Raw genomic sequence first — 17,306 nt, forward strand, 5'->3', positions numbered from 1 at the left:
TGCAGCTTTATGTTCGCACGGCAGTCGCTTAAGTTTAGAAAACAGTTTCATTGTCACGCAGTATATAAGAAAATCGTTTGTGTCACGATGCATAAAAAAGTCATTAAGAGGAGCTTCGTTTTAGTTTTTTCCTAACATTAAAAACTGATTCGTTATTTTTCCACTTTCATATTACTGATGGTGATGACTTCGAGCTGTCAACCAGGATGCGCAAAAGACTCTTGCATCATACATATACTCAACTATATTAGACAGTAAAGGAGTACCTAAACAACACACAGTACAGTTGTTAAAATGTAATATTAGCGAATACTAACACACCTCTTTCGTTCTGCCACATACTTTCACAGTAGAATCTTTGCCATTGGAAAGTCATGCGCTGAACCTCTCCAAAATTATTGAGGTTGCTAATTGTTTTTTGGACACACAGAGTGGAAACTGTGGAGAATCGGCTGGGAGGCAGGGCTATCGCAGTGATGCGTGTATCAGCTGAAAAGCAGTGGTCGTTGATATGTGAATGACGAAAAGAGTAACAATAGTTTTGGTATTAGGAATCATCTGGTTTACATATATTTTACACAAAAATAGAATTGTACGTAAGATATAAATGATTGTAACAATCAATTATGGGGAATTATAATCCTGCATTCAAGAAATAGTTAACATTTTAACATGTTTTGTTGTTTTATCATTTGACATACACTCCTGGAAATTGAAATAAGAACACCGTGAATTCATTGTCCCAGGAAGGGGAAACTTTATTGACACATTCCTGGGGTCAGATACATCACATGATCACACTGACAGAACCACAGGCACATAGACACAGGCAACAGAGCATGCACAATGTCGGCACTAGTACAGTGTATATCCACCTTTCGCAGCAATGCAGGCTACTATTCTCCCATGGAGACGATCGTAGAGATGCTGGATGTAGTCCTGTGGAACGGCTTGCCATGCCATTTCCACCTGGCGCCTCAGTTGGACCAGCGTTCGTGCTGGACGTGCAGACCGCGTGAGACGACGCTTCATCCAGTCCCAAACATGCTCAATGGGGGACAGATCTGGAGACTTGCTGGCCAGGGTAGTTGACTTACACCTTCTAGAGCACGTTGGGTGGCACGGGATACATGCGGACGTGCATTGTCCTGTTGGAACAGCAAGTTCCCTTGCCGGTCTAGGAATGGTAGAACGATGGGTTCGATGACGGTTTGGATGTACCGTGCACTATTCAGTGTCCCCTCGACGATCACCAGTGGTGTACGGCCAGTGTAGGACATCGCTCCCCACACCATGATGCCGGGTGTTGGCCCTGTGTGCCTCGGTCGTATGCAGTCCTGATTGTGGCGCTCACCTGCACGGCGCCAAACACGCATACGACCATCATTGGCACCAAGGCAGAAGCGACTCTCATCGCTGAAGACGACACGTCTCCATTCGTCCCTCCATTCACGCCTGTCGCGACACCACTGGAGGCGGGCTGCACGATGTTGGGGCGTGAGCGGAAGACGGCCTAACGGTGTGCGGAACCGTAGCCCAGCTTCATGGAGACGGTTGCGAATGGTCCTCGCCGATACCCCAGGAGCAACAATGTCCCTAATTTGCTGGGAAGTGGCGGTGCGGTCCCCTACGGCACTGCGTAGGATCCTACGGTCTTGGCGTGCATCCGTGCGTCGCTGCGGTCCGGTCCCAGGTCGACGGACACGTGCACCTTCCGCCGACCGCTGGCGACAACATCGATGTACTGTGGAGACCTCACGCCCCACGTGTTGAGCAATTCGGCGGTACGTCCACCCGGCCTCCCGCATGCCCACTATACGCCCTCGCTCAAAGTCCGTCAACTGCACATACGGTTCACGTCCACGCTGTCGCGGCATGCTACCAGTGTTAAAGACTGCGATGGAGCTCCGTATGCCACGGCAAACTGGCTGACACTGACGGCGGCGGTCCACAAATGCTGCGCAGCTAGCGCCATTCGACGGCCAACACCGCGGTTCCTGGTGTGTCCGCTGTGCCGTGCGTGTGATCATTGCTTGTACAGCCCTCTCGCAGTGTCCGGAGCAAGTATGGTGGGTCTGGCACACCGGTGTCAATGTGTGCTTTTTTCCATTTCCAGGAGTGTATATTATAGGATTGTAAAATAATCTTTGGAAGAATAAACAAATAATAACATTTACTATTTGGAATACTGTACCTTTTCCAACTCTATTTGTTATTTTTATTTATTATTAGAATTATTTTCGTTATTTCATTTCATTATAACGAGCGCATCCATGAAAGAAGTAATAGATACTTATGTTTCCTGCAACAACTTGACTACAAGAAAAAAGTGAATACCGGAGATGGCATTATTACGTAAGTGTTTCCTTTGACTGCAAGTTGAATGCGATAAAAATCTTTTTCTAAATAAAATGTGTCAGGTAGTGACTGACATTATTGGTCTAGTGCTACAATGTTTAGGTGCTGCACATGATCTATTAGCTGATTTCTGGGTAATCCTGTATTATTCCTGGGTTTCTTCCTTTTCAGGTTTTTATGTCCAGTTATCTGAGCATGAAAAGTCGATTATGTAAGTCTAGTTCCGAAGTGACGGTAATATAAAAAATACAAATTAACTTTTAGCATTTTGTCTTGTTTACCAGTGTGTTGTATGAAATATTTGAACCCTCTTACTAACAATCACACTGACTTTGACATCATTCATAGTAGAAATAAATGAGGAAACAATCATAAAATTTGAATTATAGTTTTTTGCTTTATTAGTCTACTAGGTCGTAGAATCTAAGGTCATCCATCGTACAGTTCCTATTATTATTATTATTATTATTATTATTATTATTACTATTATTACTATTATTTGTTATTATGCACTCATGTTATCGGCATATTACAAAATTTCTTGTTCTAATTGTACATACGGAGTTAAATCACTTATGAGTGCGGAAAACAAAGGAAGTGCCATTTTTAACGATATAGACAAGTGCGTGAAAAATTAGCGACAGAAGAACAAAAAGGGTAGGAACAAGTACTCAAGTGAACAATCAGACTGCTATGTCACAAAATTAAATAACATTAGTAAGAGGTTGCACTACAAGTATGTTCACTGACTCGCAGGGGAGGAGTGTCATACAAACGCAATTCGTACATTGTAAAGGTGCCCCCAACCCAACGATAGGTCCCAACACCTGAGAGCTATACAAGCCGTTGTCCTGTAGGATGTTGCATACCCTTGTCATCTTTTGATTTTTGAACTGACTTATCCGCAGATATAGGAGGACCTACAGTTAAACTGAATTCGAAACCACTACGCAACTAAACATTTACCACAGATGTAACTCATTGTCACAGATGAAAGTTGCGATAAGTGACAGAAAGTATTCACAAGGCCGACTAAGGGTTAAACCTTGGACCTTTGAATTTTTTTGTCTGACACTCACCCAATTAGCCAACGACAACAAGAAATTAATTCGCTCAAGTAAAAGTAAACTAAATTCTGTGTCACTCAACCAGTGAACGAGCTTCTGGTCCGACCGCAGGCAGAGTGCGGCCTTTGGTAAGGCGTGGCACTGGGAGGGGGAGGCTGGCGAGCCCATCTCCCCAGTACTCAGCGTGGCAGCAAGCCAAATGGACCACGGGCCCTCTCTGCCACATCCTCATCTTCCGTTTCTCTCTTCATTTACTCCTACACTCTCTCTGTCTATTTTTACTCCTCCATTTCTCTGTCGAATTCCTTCTCCTCCCTCTCTCTCACTCCTCGCCCTCTCTTATCCATCTCCTTCTCCCCCTCCCCCCCTCAACCTGTGGGACGTACAATGCTAAAATTTTGCAGGTAAATCCCGTGGTATGTGTGGACAAGCAAAATATATTGCATTCACAGTTAGCAGTAAGGAAGTAACTAACTAAAACTTCATTCATGAGGCGGCAGTTTTCATACATCTCAGTGTCTGCGATGTCATACCTCCTGAACTACACTCTCTAGTCACATTAATGTCACAGCCGCCTACGTTCGACGCCAAAGTGCAATAACCACTGACAGACGTCAGGTGGACAGATGAAAGAAATAGCAGTGGGGCGGCGGGGGGGGGGGGGGGGGGGGGGGGGGGGAGGGGGGGGAGCATATAAAGCATGTCGGAGGAACGCGGAAAACAATGCAGTCATGGTCATAATGTGGAAATGGCTCGGTTTATCTGATGTCCAAAATGCCGTGATCGTTGGCTTTCGGGCCAAGGGTGGAAGCATTTCCGAAACGGCTAAGTTTGTAAACTGTTGGCGCAACGCCAGCCTACCGTGCACGGCAAAATTGCGCTTCCAAAACCGGCGCCGAGGCAACTGTGGTACACCAGGGGTGAACGATTGCTCAGGATATGTGAACTGTTGAGGAACTGACCACACAGATGAGCCAAGTGACTGCCAAGGTATGTCGTTAACTGCCGTTCAGCGGACGTTACTGCTCATGGGCCACAGTAGTAGGCGTCTGGTGCACATACCTAAGCTTACCCCTGTTCATGTGCGATGAAAGCTAGAATTTGTACGCCAGTAACGCAACTGGACGTCCACTGAGTCACGATAGTTGGCCTCTTTAGATGAAACACGTTTTATCCTTCATCGGTTGGCGAATAGGGAATGCTTCCGTGGCATTCCCTTCTTGATTTCGTCATTCTGTAAGGCAAAATGGATCAACGCTAGTATGCGTCTATCCTTGGGGACCATGTCCACCCCTACGCGCACGATGTCCTCTATCAGCAGGACAATGCAACGTGTCGCACAGTTGGCAGCGTACGTGCGTGGTGCGTGGTTCGAGAGCAGCAGGATGAATTTACCGTACCCCGCTGGCTACCAAACTCCACGGATTAAAATCCATCAAGATTCTGCGCGACCATCTCGACCGGGCTGTTCGCACCATGAATCCTCAAAGGAGAAACCTGGCGCAGCTGGCCACGGCACTGGAACCGGCGTGGCTCCACACACCTGTCGGTTCCTTCCAGAACTTCCAGAACCTCATTGACTCTCTTCCCGCACAGCTCGCAGCGGTCGTAGCTGAAACAGGTGTTCATTCAGGCTTTTGGCAGTTGAGTCTCACACGCACTCTTTCTCAAGTGAGGCTGGAGTCGGTCACGCTAAAATTTGTCCGCAGTGAAAACATCTTACTGAATAAGATGATGCCCACCTGCTCCTCGGCGGTGCCAGTGGCCGCTGCCGTTGAACCTCGTAAATCGCTCTCACATTTTTATGGTCCGTTAGTCTTGTTAAAATGTTTCGAAATATTCTACACGAAGGGATTGGCACGAGCATCTCTTCTTGTCTCATGGGCTAACAACCAGTCTAGAGTAATGATTGGCGGTTAATAATTTTGCTCGTTCTCTGGAACTCTTCTGGGGAGAGAACGGAATTTGTGACTAACCTCTTCCATTTCTCTGAAAGGTCAAGAAATAACCACGGGCCCTGGTTGGCTGACGCTGGTTCTGGCGGTCTTCTTTTCGGTCGGACCCAAGAATGAGAGAGCGGCAAAGGATGACATTCGAGGTTCGAGAGTACACCTATATCTACACCTACACCTGCATCTATATGGATACTCTGCACATCACACTTAACTGCCTGGCAGAGAGTTCATCGAACCACCTTCATCATAATTCTCCATTATTCCACTCTCGAACAGTGCGTGGAAAAAACGAATCGTTCAGTGCGAGCTCTGATTTCCCTTATTTTATTACAATGATCGTTTCTCCCCATGTACAAAGGCAGTTCAAAAAGTTTTGCACAGTCTGTAAGGGGTCCGTAGGCCCTTACTATAAGTTTTGCGACAGCACAGGTCGACAGGACAAACAATCGATAGTGTGGTCGGGTTGCGAGAGCGAGAGCGAGTGTTGAGACAGTAGAGTGGGACCCAGGCTGCGGGCCGGGCCGTGGGGAGGCCGGTGGCCGCAATGCAAGGCCGTACCGACAAAGGGGGTGGCCATCGCCGCGGTTTAACCCCTTTCGTGTTAGAAATATACGGGAAAGTGAACAAGTACAATTACTAGTGTTATTCAGTGATATTTCAGTGCCGATATTTGTATTTTCGCGTCTACCGCGCCGGCATTATTTGGATTGCAGTGTTGGATTGCAGTGTTGGATTGCAGTGATTGAAATTGCGTGTGGCGATAATGAATAACGAAAGGGCCTGTGCTGAGATTAGCCGTTATTAATTCTGTACGACGAAGGCAGTGGCTGTCTCCTTACTTTGTGTTTTTGTGATGAATATAAGTTGCTGATTAATGAAGCTGTGTTGTCGTTCTTCTTGGCACCAGACATTTCTTTATTACAGCATTTGAGAAGGACAAAATGGAATGTAACATTTCCGTAGCAGTCCAATCCGATTGCCAGCCCATTAGGTACACGGTCACATTAATTATTATCTATTTGGGCTGCTATCAGATCCCGATCGAGCGGGATAAGTCAGTAGATTAAACCGGAGTGTTACAAGTCGCCTCTAATTTTTTTTTTTTTTTTTGCACGAGAAGAATGAAATTCTTTGGGAACATACTTGGAACATTTAGCTATAAGTTGGTGTATAAAAGTATTTTCTTTTATTTACAGGTGTGCCATAATGGACCGTGAAGTAGATATCAGGTTGCGACAACGGTCGGTGATGCAGTTCCCCTTCAAGACCGGCGATGACTCTGCCACATCGATTCACAGGAAGTTGCTCTCTGTTTATGGATCGCAGCAGTATCCAGCGATGCTTGCAGAGGTTTAAAGAAGGTGATTTCTTCCTACTGGACAATCCACGATGCAGTAGACCATCGACGGCAGTGAGTGATGCGAACTAGGAGACCATTGATCAAATCATTCAAAGTCACAGATGTGTGACGACACGACAGCTTGCTGAAATGACTCGTTTGTCATTGGGTAGTGTGGTATAACTGGTACAGTCACTAGGCAACAGAAAAATCTGTGCACGTTGGGTGCCTAGACTACTGACAAGAGAAATGAAAACGATGAGGAAGAATGCGTGCGAGTGTCTCATGAAGACCTTTACCCAGGATGAAACACGGTTGTTTTTTACCGAACCTGAGAGCAATACCCAATCCATGGAGGGCGTCATCTGGTTCCCCTCAGCCGGCCGGTGTGGCTGTGCGTTTCTAGGCGTTTCAGCTTGGAACGGCGTGACCGCTACGGTCGCAGGTTCGAATCCTGCCTCGGGCATGGATGTGTGTGATGTCCTTAGGTTAGTTAAGTTTGAGTAGTTCTACGTTCTAGGGGACTGATGACCACAGATGTTAAGTCCCATAGTGCTTAGAGTCATTTGAACCATTTTTTTGGTTCCCCTCGGAAGAAGAAACCAAAACATTCACGAACAGCAGGCCGAAAGGTGATCGCCTCCTTCTTCTGGGATTAGTGTGGTGTCATTTTCATTGACTGTTTGGAACCTGGCTCCACAATTAACCGGACCGTTACTGTTTGTCACTGGACAAGCTGCGACGTGCCATCAAGACCCACAGACCACAGCTTCAGGGTCAGCTCATCAGACTACACCACGACAATGCCAAACCCCATACAGCCCTTATGACGTAGGAGAAAATCAGGAAAATGGGTTGGAAAATTGTTCCTCATCCTCCCTACAGTCCGGACTTGGCTCCGTCTGATTTTTACCTCTTTGGTCGTCTGAAGGCCCACCTGCGTGGTAAGACATTTGATAGTGAGAAAGACCTTATTTCCTGTGTCTACCGATAGTGTAGAAGTCAATTCCCAGAATTTTACCAATGTGAATTTACATCATGGAAAGAACATCGGGCTACATGCGTCACAGCTGATGGAGACTACATTGAGTTGGCTCAATGTACAGCTAAATGTTGCAAGTATGTTCACAAAAAATTTCGTTCTCCTCCTGCAAAAAATTAAAAAAAATTGAGATGACTATGCAAAACGTTTTGAACGGCCTTTGTAGGTCGGTGTCAACAAAATATTTTCGCATTCGGAGGACAAAATTATTGACTGAAAATTCGTGAGAAGATCCCGCAGGAACGATAAACGCCTTTATTTTAATGATGCCCACCCGAAATGTTGTATTATGACTGTGACTCTCTCTCCCCTACTTTTCGATAATACAAAACATGCTGGCATTCTCTTAACTGTCACAATGTACTCCGTTAATCCTATCTGGGAATGATCCCACACATTGCACGAGTACTCCATAAGAGGACGGACAAGAGTAGTGTAGGCAGTCTCTTTAGTAGATCTGTTGCAGCTTCTAAGTGTTCTGCCAATAAAAAGCAGTCTTTGGTTAGGCTTCACCAGAACGTTTTATGTTTCAATGGCTCTGAGTACTATGGGACTCAACTGCTGAGGTCATTAGTCCCCTAGAACTTAGAGCTAGTTAAACCTAACTAACCTAAGGACATCACAAACATCCACGCCCGAGGCAGGATTCGAACCTGCGACCGTAGCGGTCTTGCGGTTCCAGACTGCAGCGCCTTTAACCGCACGGCCACTTCGGCCGGCAGAACGTTTTATATATGTTCTTTCCATTTTAAGTTGTTCGTAATTGTAATTGACGGCTTTTAAATTTGACTGATTTATCGTGTAAACGAAGTTGACCTCACACTTTTCATCATTTAGGGTCAATTTCCAACTTTCACACTATACAGATATATTTTGTAAATAGTTTTACAATCGACTTCGATCTTCTGATGACTTTACTAGACGATAAATGACAGCATCATCTGCAAAAAATTTAAGACGAGTGCTCAGATTGTCTCTTAAATCGTTCACACAGATAAGGAACAGCAAAGGGCCTATAACACTACCTAGGGAACGCCAAAATTCACTTTTGTTTTAGTCGATGACTTTCCATCAGGTACTACGAACTGTGACCTCTCTCACAGGAAATCATGAATCCAGTAATATAACTGAGACGATATTCCATAAGTACGCAATTTCACTACAAGTCGCTTATGTGGTACAGTGTCAAAAGCCTTCTGGAAATCTAGAAATAAGGAATCAATTTGAAATCCCTTGTCAATAGCACTCAACACTTCGCGTGTATAAAAAGCTAGCTGTGTTTCACAAGACCATTGTTTTCTAAATCCTTGTTGACTATGTGTCAATAAACCGTTCTCTTCGAGGTAAATCATAACGTTCGAAAACAATATATGTCCCAAAATCCTGCTGCATATCTACTTTAATGGTATGGGTCTGTAATTTAGTGGATTACTCCAACTGCCTTTCTTTAATATTGGCGTGGCTTGTGCGACAGCCGAGTCTTTGGGTACGGATCTTTCGTCGAGAGAGCGGTTTTTTTTGGAGGTATTGCATCAGCATACTCTGAAAGGAATCTAACTGGTATACAGTCTGGATCGGAAGACTTGCTTTCATTAAGTGATTTAAACTGCTTCGCTATTCCGAGGATATCTACTTCTAAGTTACTCATGTTAGCGGGTGTTATTGATTCGAATTCTGGATTATCTACTTCATTTTCTTTGGTGAAGGAATTTCGAAAAGCAGTGTTAACTAATTCAGCTTTGGCAGCATTGCCGTCGATAGTATTTCCATTGATATCGAGCAGAGAAGGCACTGATTGTGTCTTGCCGCTGGCGTACCTTACATACGACCAGAATCTCTTCGGATTTTCTGCTAGGTTTCGATATAAAGTTTTGCTGTGGAAACTGTGATAAGCATATCGCATTGAACTCCGCGCTATGTTTCGATCATCTGTAAAAGATCGCTATTCTTGGGGATTTTGCTTGCGTTTAAGTTAGGCAAGCTTTTTTCTTTGTTTCTGCGACAATTTTCTGTCCCTTTTTGTGTACTAAGGGGATCACTTCACTCCTGTCTTAATTCTTTTGGTTTAAAACCATCAATTGCTATTGATACTATTTGTTTGAGTTCAAGTCTCATCTGTTCTACACTTACACTGCTAATTTGGAAAGAGTAGAGCCTGTTTCTGAGGAAGGCGTCAAGCGATTTCTTATCTGCTTTTTGAACTGGTATATTTTTGGTTTGTTTATAGAGCAGTATACACTCAGGGTCCAATGCTGGTGAAGTATAGACGGGGTCCGATGGTAGTGTTGTGAAGAGTGGCGAGTGTTCTGGTTTCGGTGTTTGAACTTAACAGAAACTGGCACTGTGTGAATTTTAGGAATGTCACGATAGCGTTTGATGTTACTTAAAGCGGAATTGATGACTCTAATTTTAGTTACTTGAATTCTTTCGCGCTTCGGGAATCGAAGCATATTACAGTGAATCGTGTGTTGGCATGTCTTGCTCGTTTACCTGGCTAGTGCACATGTTAATTCTTGTGCATGTCTGAATACCACCTCTCCTGGTAGCATTGGTAAACCAGTTATTTCTGCCATATCTCTTCAAGTCGATTCATTTCCGATCTCCGGAGACAAAGCCTCTTTTATACTTTGCTTCTCAGTACCTTGCCGGCCAGTCAGGTACGTGTAACTGAGACAGTTTAATGCATTCTTTTACTTTTGGACGAAGACATTAATTATGTTTAGTTTTTCCGCATGTACGAGATTCTTGTGAAATAAATGTATAGTAATTGAGTTCATTTTGCTATCATTCGGTAGTTTGTAACCTCGCTGATTGTTTAACTATGGTCCGTCAGCCACGGTTAAACGTAGACGACGGACGTGTTTTCTTGACAGTTCCGTTGTACAAACCATTGCCCAAATAAGATACCGTTTCACTATGTATCTAGAGGACTAGGCGAAGGACGTACAATTAATTAAGATTCTGACTTGGTGAAAGCCCAGTCAGAGAAAAACGGGCACCGGTTCCAGTTAGACAAAAACTGTCAATAATTCGGTACAAGAATTTTAAGATAATTGATTTAATGGATTATAGGAGAAGAACACGAGAGAAGGTATGTGTCCTTGATAACAGAGACGTAGCAATAGTCATTTCTGGGATCATCCGTCTCTACGACGGAACATGGATGAAGGATTTGCAGAAAGTAAGTGTATTAGATTTTTATGTTATTTAGAAACGAGTATTTTACAGGATATTGTTGATTCATTTGTTGACTATTTTTCCACGCAATCGCCATCCCGTTCACTGCTAGTTGTGAGTCGTGGCGCAAGCTTCTTTGTGCCCTCCTCAAGAAACTCTCCCTCGAGCTCCTTCCTCCAATTCAGAACCTCTTACTGCATCTGCTCGTCTATTGAAAGTGTGCCTTGAGGGAGGTGAAAAGACGACAATCTGAGGACATCAAGGGAGGGGGGGATTCAAAACATGCCAACCATATGAGTTGTGCATTGACAGTCTTCTGCTGAAGCAAAAATCCTTCAAAAATTATGCCTTTTCGGTCCCAAAACACTGAAGCCATAATTTTTTTGCTCGAAATTGTGGTTTTGAATTTTTTGACAGATGGGGAACTGGTGTGAAGCCACTGTGACGACTATCTTTTTGTCTCAGGCGTATTATGAGCCGCCCACGTTTCATCTCCAGTCACAAAAAGAGGTCAGAAATACCTTACCTTCCAATTCGAGTTTCTCAGGAAACTCGCGGGGGCTATTGACCCCATTTTGCTTGTACTGACCTGTCAGCTGTTTAGGGTCCCATCTTACGCACGTTTTCTGGTATCCCAGTCATTCTATGAGTATGTCGTATAAAAAATTTCTGGAGAGGTGTGGAAACATTACAGAAATTTCAACTCCTGTCAGTGGGCTTTCTTCACGAACAGTTTCCTCAAGTTTTTGCACCATCTCGTCAAAATGGAAGGTCTTCCACTACTCTTTTCGTAATAAACATTTATTCTGACTGAACTAAACTCCCAGCACCACATAAACACATCCGTTTTGATGTGACACGTAAAAATAATCAAAAAAGAATGTCATCGCTATCGAATCCACTCACCCGGATAGCCGTACATCGTTTTGATTCGCGAAAAAATTTCGTTAGGTCTAACTGCATCCGGGAGTAGGAAGCAGGTTGCAGCATGTGGTTTCCATCTGACGGGATTTCTTGCCGACATCTTTCACGCATCTGGACGCTTCAACGTGTCCCCGCGGTGCTCTCTCTGGTCACGCGATCACCCTCCACCACTCAGTATTCCCAACCCTCAAAAAACAAAAAAACCACAGCCCGTTATGGTAACAAAACACTTACTTTATGAACTTGCCTCATAGAATGAACAATGAGGCGGAGAGAAACTGGTAGTCGCGATGCAAGAGAAATCAAAGAGAACAGTGCGACTGTGGGAGACGTAGGGGCCCACTCACTTCGCCAATGAGAAATGGGAAAAATTTCAAAGATACGGCAGCACCTCAATTGCTGATGGAGAATCACTTCTGAAAAACATGTGAAGGCGGCCTGCAACTGAGCTGGACAAACATTTACGGCACAGCACTGATGATAACTCTAGATGTGCCATTGTCTATGGTGCGTGCTTCAGTGTTGGGACTGAAGACTGATGAATTGATTCTGGTGCAGCAAGGTGCAAACTACTTCCTCGGAATTTTGTCACTAACTCGCGGAAACAGCAGGATTGTCAACAATCCTCGTGTGTATACTAAAAACTGGAAATGCTGTTGGTAACGAAATTAGACAAATAAGGACTATGAGGTTACACTGCACAAGTTGGTATGTCAACAAAGCGTCCATCTTGTCACAGATCTTTATGTTAACTTCGCGCTCGGCGTAGAGTGATTTCGTGTGAACAGAGAGAAGACTGATTTTCAGGATCATAGTTCGAAGACATCGTCTGACCGAAACAAAAACAAAAGGAACAAGGTGAGAAAAGAAGTGACAATATTGCAGATGAACTTTTAAAAACTGGTGTTGCAAATGCAATTGAGTGAAAGATGATATACGATTACTTCACACTTGCTTCGGAGCAAGGCGAAAGAAGCTTTAACGAAAATTACCAACTGCAAGAGAAATTAAATACAACAACGCATTTGTCTTCATGTGTGAGAGAAAACCTTGTTCACTTATTGAATAAATATTCTAACGTATTTTCAAAATGACGCAGAATAATTAATGTCTTGAAATGAAGCTCAGTGAACAAGAACCATTTTGTATCGGAACATTTGTTATCATTTGATTACGCGAACTGCCACGTCAGGTAACTTAAGGACTACTGCATACGAGAGTGACGGGCTTTTGCTATCAGATATTCCAGAATTTGCTAGAGATTTCGGAAGATAATGTACTTGTATCACTGAATAGTAAGCTGGAGTGCATCAAGTGGAAAATTTACATCGCTCACACTGACCAATCCTATGATTATCTGGCCTGAAGTAAAATTTTTTCCGGATTGACACTGTAGTTAAAATTTGTAAGGGATTTAGTGCACAACAACGTGTATGACAGTGAATCTATCCAAATATTCGACGAAATCTGTGGTTAGCTTTCCACTTGATATAGACATATATACAGCTCTTGTATCCAGTTCCTGTAACGGTTTCTAAGAACTGTCCGTCACCAACCCTTACAGTTTGTCGTATGGCTGACTGCAAAGGTAAATACTGTGCCTCTGACACGTGTACTTGGGCGTGAATTTAAACTGCGGCTCATTTCTATGTATCTGCTCTCCGGTAGGAATATTTTGGACAAAGTAATGTAACTAAAACATTAAAATCGGGATATTCAAGGCTTGCTTGGACGTTTGTTATAAATCGCTATTGTAGTTCTCTGATCGCTCCATGAGTTCCACAACATTCTCATCTTTTTTCAGAAATAAAAAATTGATCTAACATCATAACTGCACTCTGTATTTCCGACTTTTTTGACAGTTTCCTCCACTTCAAAACACCACAATTTTGCAGGCACAGAATAAGTGAATTGCATGGAGATACGCAAATGATCTTATTGAACGTAGAACGAAAAGTTGCTGTTTAATTGCTCTGTTCAGTCAGTGCGCGAAATTTTCAAACGACATCCTCCAAAAAGTGGAAAGCTTCGTAATTATACAACTTTTAAATGATGCTTCACAGTTAGACTGTTTCACATTCGTGATAATATTGTATACGTTTTTTTTATTATTTATTTTATGGTCTTCATTGGACCACTCTAGTCAAAAATACAAAGTTATAAACAAGTTGTTACACAGGGATACAATTTGGCTCAACAGTAACTTAATATGATATTTAAGTAATATAATTATTAGCATTTATTCTTATATGAAAGGTGTTTTGCTCTTCTGTCTGCCCAATATTTCTTCATTCTTTCAGATATTTTCTTTCTTTCTTCATTTGAGACCACTCTTCCTGTACTCCTTTTATTGATTTTCATTTTTAGTCTGGTTTGCGGATCTTGCAGTATTCTGGTTTTCTCTGTCTTGTTTTTTAGGTCATCTACTGTAATTTGAAGTTCTTTTATATCTTCCTTAATTTCTGTGATCCATTTAATGTCGCTCTTGCTATTCCACAATTTTTGTATTATTTTTTTACTAATTCTGTTTTCTGGAGTTCTCGTCAGATGTCCAAAGAATGAGATGCGTTTCTTCCTGATCGTGCTCATGACTGGTTCTATTTTCTTATGTATGGTTTCATTTGATGCTATTCTCCAGTGTCCATTTATTTATACTGTTTATTTATACGTGTCCTAATTATTCTTCTACCTATTTTTAGTATTCTGTCAATTTCTACTGTATTAGTTGTTTTGAAGATACTTTCAGTTGCATATGTTATTTCTGGTTGTGTAACTGTTTTATAGTGTTTTAATTTTGCATCTATAGATAGGCTTTTTTTGTTGTATGTAGTTTTGGTAATGTAATTTGCGTAGTTCAGTTTTTTTATTCTATTCTGCCATGATGGCTTCACATTTAGATTGTATGTTATTATTTCGCCTAAATATTTAAATTTATCGGCAATTTTGATATCCTGTTCTCCTATTGTAATTTTGTTTGCAAGTAGTGGATCAGTTAGCATAATCTCCGTTTTTTCAAATGATATTCTAAGGCCTACTTTCTCTATTTCTTGTAGTGATTTCACTTATTGCCTGGCTTCTTGAACGGTGTTGGCTAGGAGAGCAAGATCATCAGCGAATCCCAAGCAGTTGAAGCTAATATCATCTTTTGCACTTCCAATTCTTATCATCTTTGGATTGACCTTGTACCATTCTCTCATTATGTATTCCAGTGCACAGTTGAACAGTAATGGTGATAGGCAGTCACCTTGTCTTAAGCCTGTTTTTATGAGGAATGGTTCCGAAATTTCTCCTCTAAACTTCACTTTCGATTTGGTGTTGGTTAGAGTGAGTTGTATTATTTTAATTAGTTTTGGATTGAGTCCTAGATTTCTTAAAATTTTTAATACTGAAGTTCTGTGGAGACAGCCATATGCCTTCTTGAAATCTACAAATGTTATTGCCAGAGGTTTGTTCCGTTTCTTGTAGTATGCCATAATCAATTTTAAACTAATTATCTGCTCTGCACAGCTTCTCCATGGTCTGAAACCTAACTCCTGTTCTAATTGCTCCTTGATTCTTTCATATAGGATCTTGGATAGAATTTTGTATGTGCAATCTAGGAGAGAGATTCCTCTGTAGTTGTCTGGGTTGCTCTTATCTCCCTTTTTGTGTAGTGGGTGGATGATAGCTGTGGTCCAATTTTTGGGGAATCGTTCTGTTACCCAAATTTTTGTTAGAGGCATGTGTAAGGAGGTCTTGACTGTGTCACTTGCATATTTCCACATTTCAAAAAAACCTGATCTTCTCCACATGCCTTATAATTTTTTTGTTCTTTAAGAATTTTTTCTACTTCTTGGAAAGTTGGAGGGTCTAGTTTGTTAGGTTTGGTTTTTATTGAGGTATTTATGTTGATTTGTAAGAGTTCTTTGGGTTCCTCGCAATTCAGAAGTTTGTTAAATGCTTTTGCCATGATTTCTGCATTTTCCTTGTTACTGTGTGTCATTCTTCCATCTTCATCTTTCAGTATTAGTGTAGGGGCCTCTACTGTTGTAGTTGTTTCCCAAAGATTTTATAGTAGTTCCTTGAGTTGGTTTTATGATAAGGTTCGCAGGAGAGCTTCTGTAAAGTTTGGAAGGTAGGAGACGAAGTACTGCCAGAAGTAAAGCTGTGAGTACCGGGCGTGAGTCGTGCTTCGGTAGCTCAGTTGGTAGAGCACTTGCCCGCGAAAGGCAAAGGTCCCGAGTTCGAGTCTCGGTCGGGCACACAGTTTTAATCTGCCAGAAGTTTCACCTACTAAAGAGTTTATAATATCTTTATGGAATCCTCTCCTGATTCTTCTAATATTTTGTCTGAATTTTTTTCTTTCATTTTTTAGGTTGATGGCATTATCTTCAGTTTTATGTGTATTAAACGTTAACCATGCTTGGTGTCTATCTTCATGGAATTTGTCACATTCTGATGTCCACCAGGCATGTTTCCTTCGGGGGTTCAAGGGAGCTAGATTCTCTGCTTCTTTTTTAAGATTAGGCACTAGTTGTTCTAGATCATCTGTTAATTTGATGGTTTGTGTTATTTGTTGGTATTTATTATTTTTAATTAGCTGATGGGGTCAAACCGCCTTTTTATTTTATTAGTTTTTCCGTTCCTCTTCTTTATCGGAGTGAATTTGATTTTAATTTTAACTATATAATGGTCTGAGCCTGTGTCTACTCCTCTCAGTACTTTAACATTGTGGATCTCCTCATGAAAATTTTTGTCCATACTGACGTGGTCTAGCTGCCACTCTCCCTTCCTCCAGTCTGGATGTTTCCATGTTTTAAGTTTACTTGGCTTTCTCTTAAAGTATGTTGATTTAGATATTAGGTTGTGTTCTCTGCAGAGTTCTACAAGTCCTTGACCGTTTTTGTTCGTAAATTTATGTGGACTCCATTTTACAATTATATCTTTATTTTTCCTTGCTTTTCCCAACTGAGCATTGAAATCTCTCAATAAGATTTTTATATTCTTTTTATTTACTCTGTTCACAGTTTGTTCTAGAAGGTCCCAAAATTTATCTACCTCTTCCTTCGTTTTTGTTAGACAATTTTTTTCATTTGTTGGGGCATGTGCATTTATTATTGTATAGGTTTTATTCATTGTTTTAAAGATCAGAGTCGCAATTCTTGGTGATACTGCTTGGAAATCCGTTACTTAATCTATTATTTTTATGTTTACTAAAAACCCTGTTCCGAACTGGGGACATTGTTTCATTGCCCTCGGTCCTGGTTTCCCATTATAAATTCTGTATCCTTGTGATTTGAATGGGTCCTCTCTGGTGTTTCTCATTTCTTGGATCCCTGTTATTAAAATTTTTTGTTTATTTAGTTCATCTGTGAGCCTCTTGAGTTTTCCGGTCTGAAGTAGTGAGTTTATGTTGTGTGTTGCTATATAATTTATTTGCTCATGTTTAATCTTATTTTTGTGTT

This window comes from Schistocerca piceifrons, chromosome 4 (genome assembly GCF_021461385.2).
Source record: "Schistocerca piceifrons isolate TAMUIC-IGC-003096 chromosome 4, iqSchPice1.1, whole genome shotgun sequence".
Classification (NCBI taxonomy): domain Eukaryota; kingdom Metazoa; phylum Arthropoda; class Insecta; order Orthoptera; family Acrididae; genus Schistocerca; species Schistocerca piceifrons.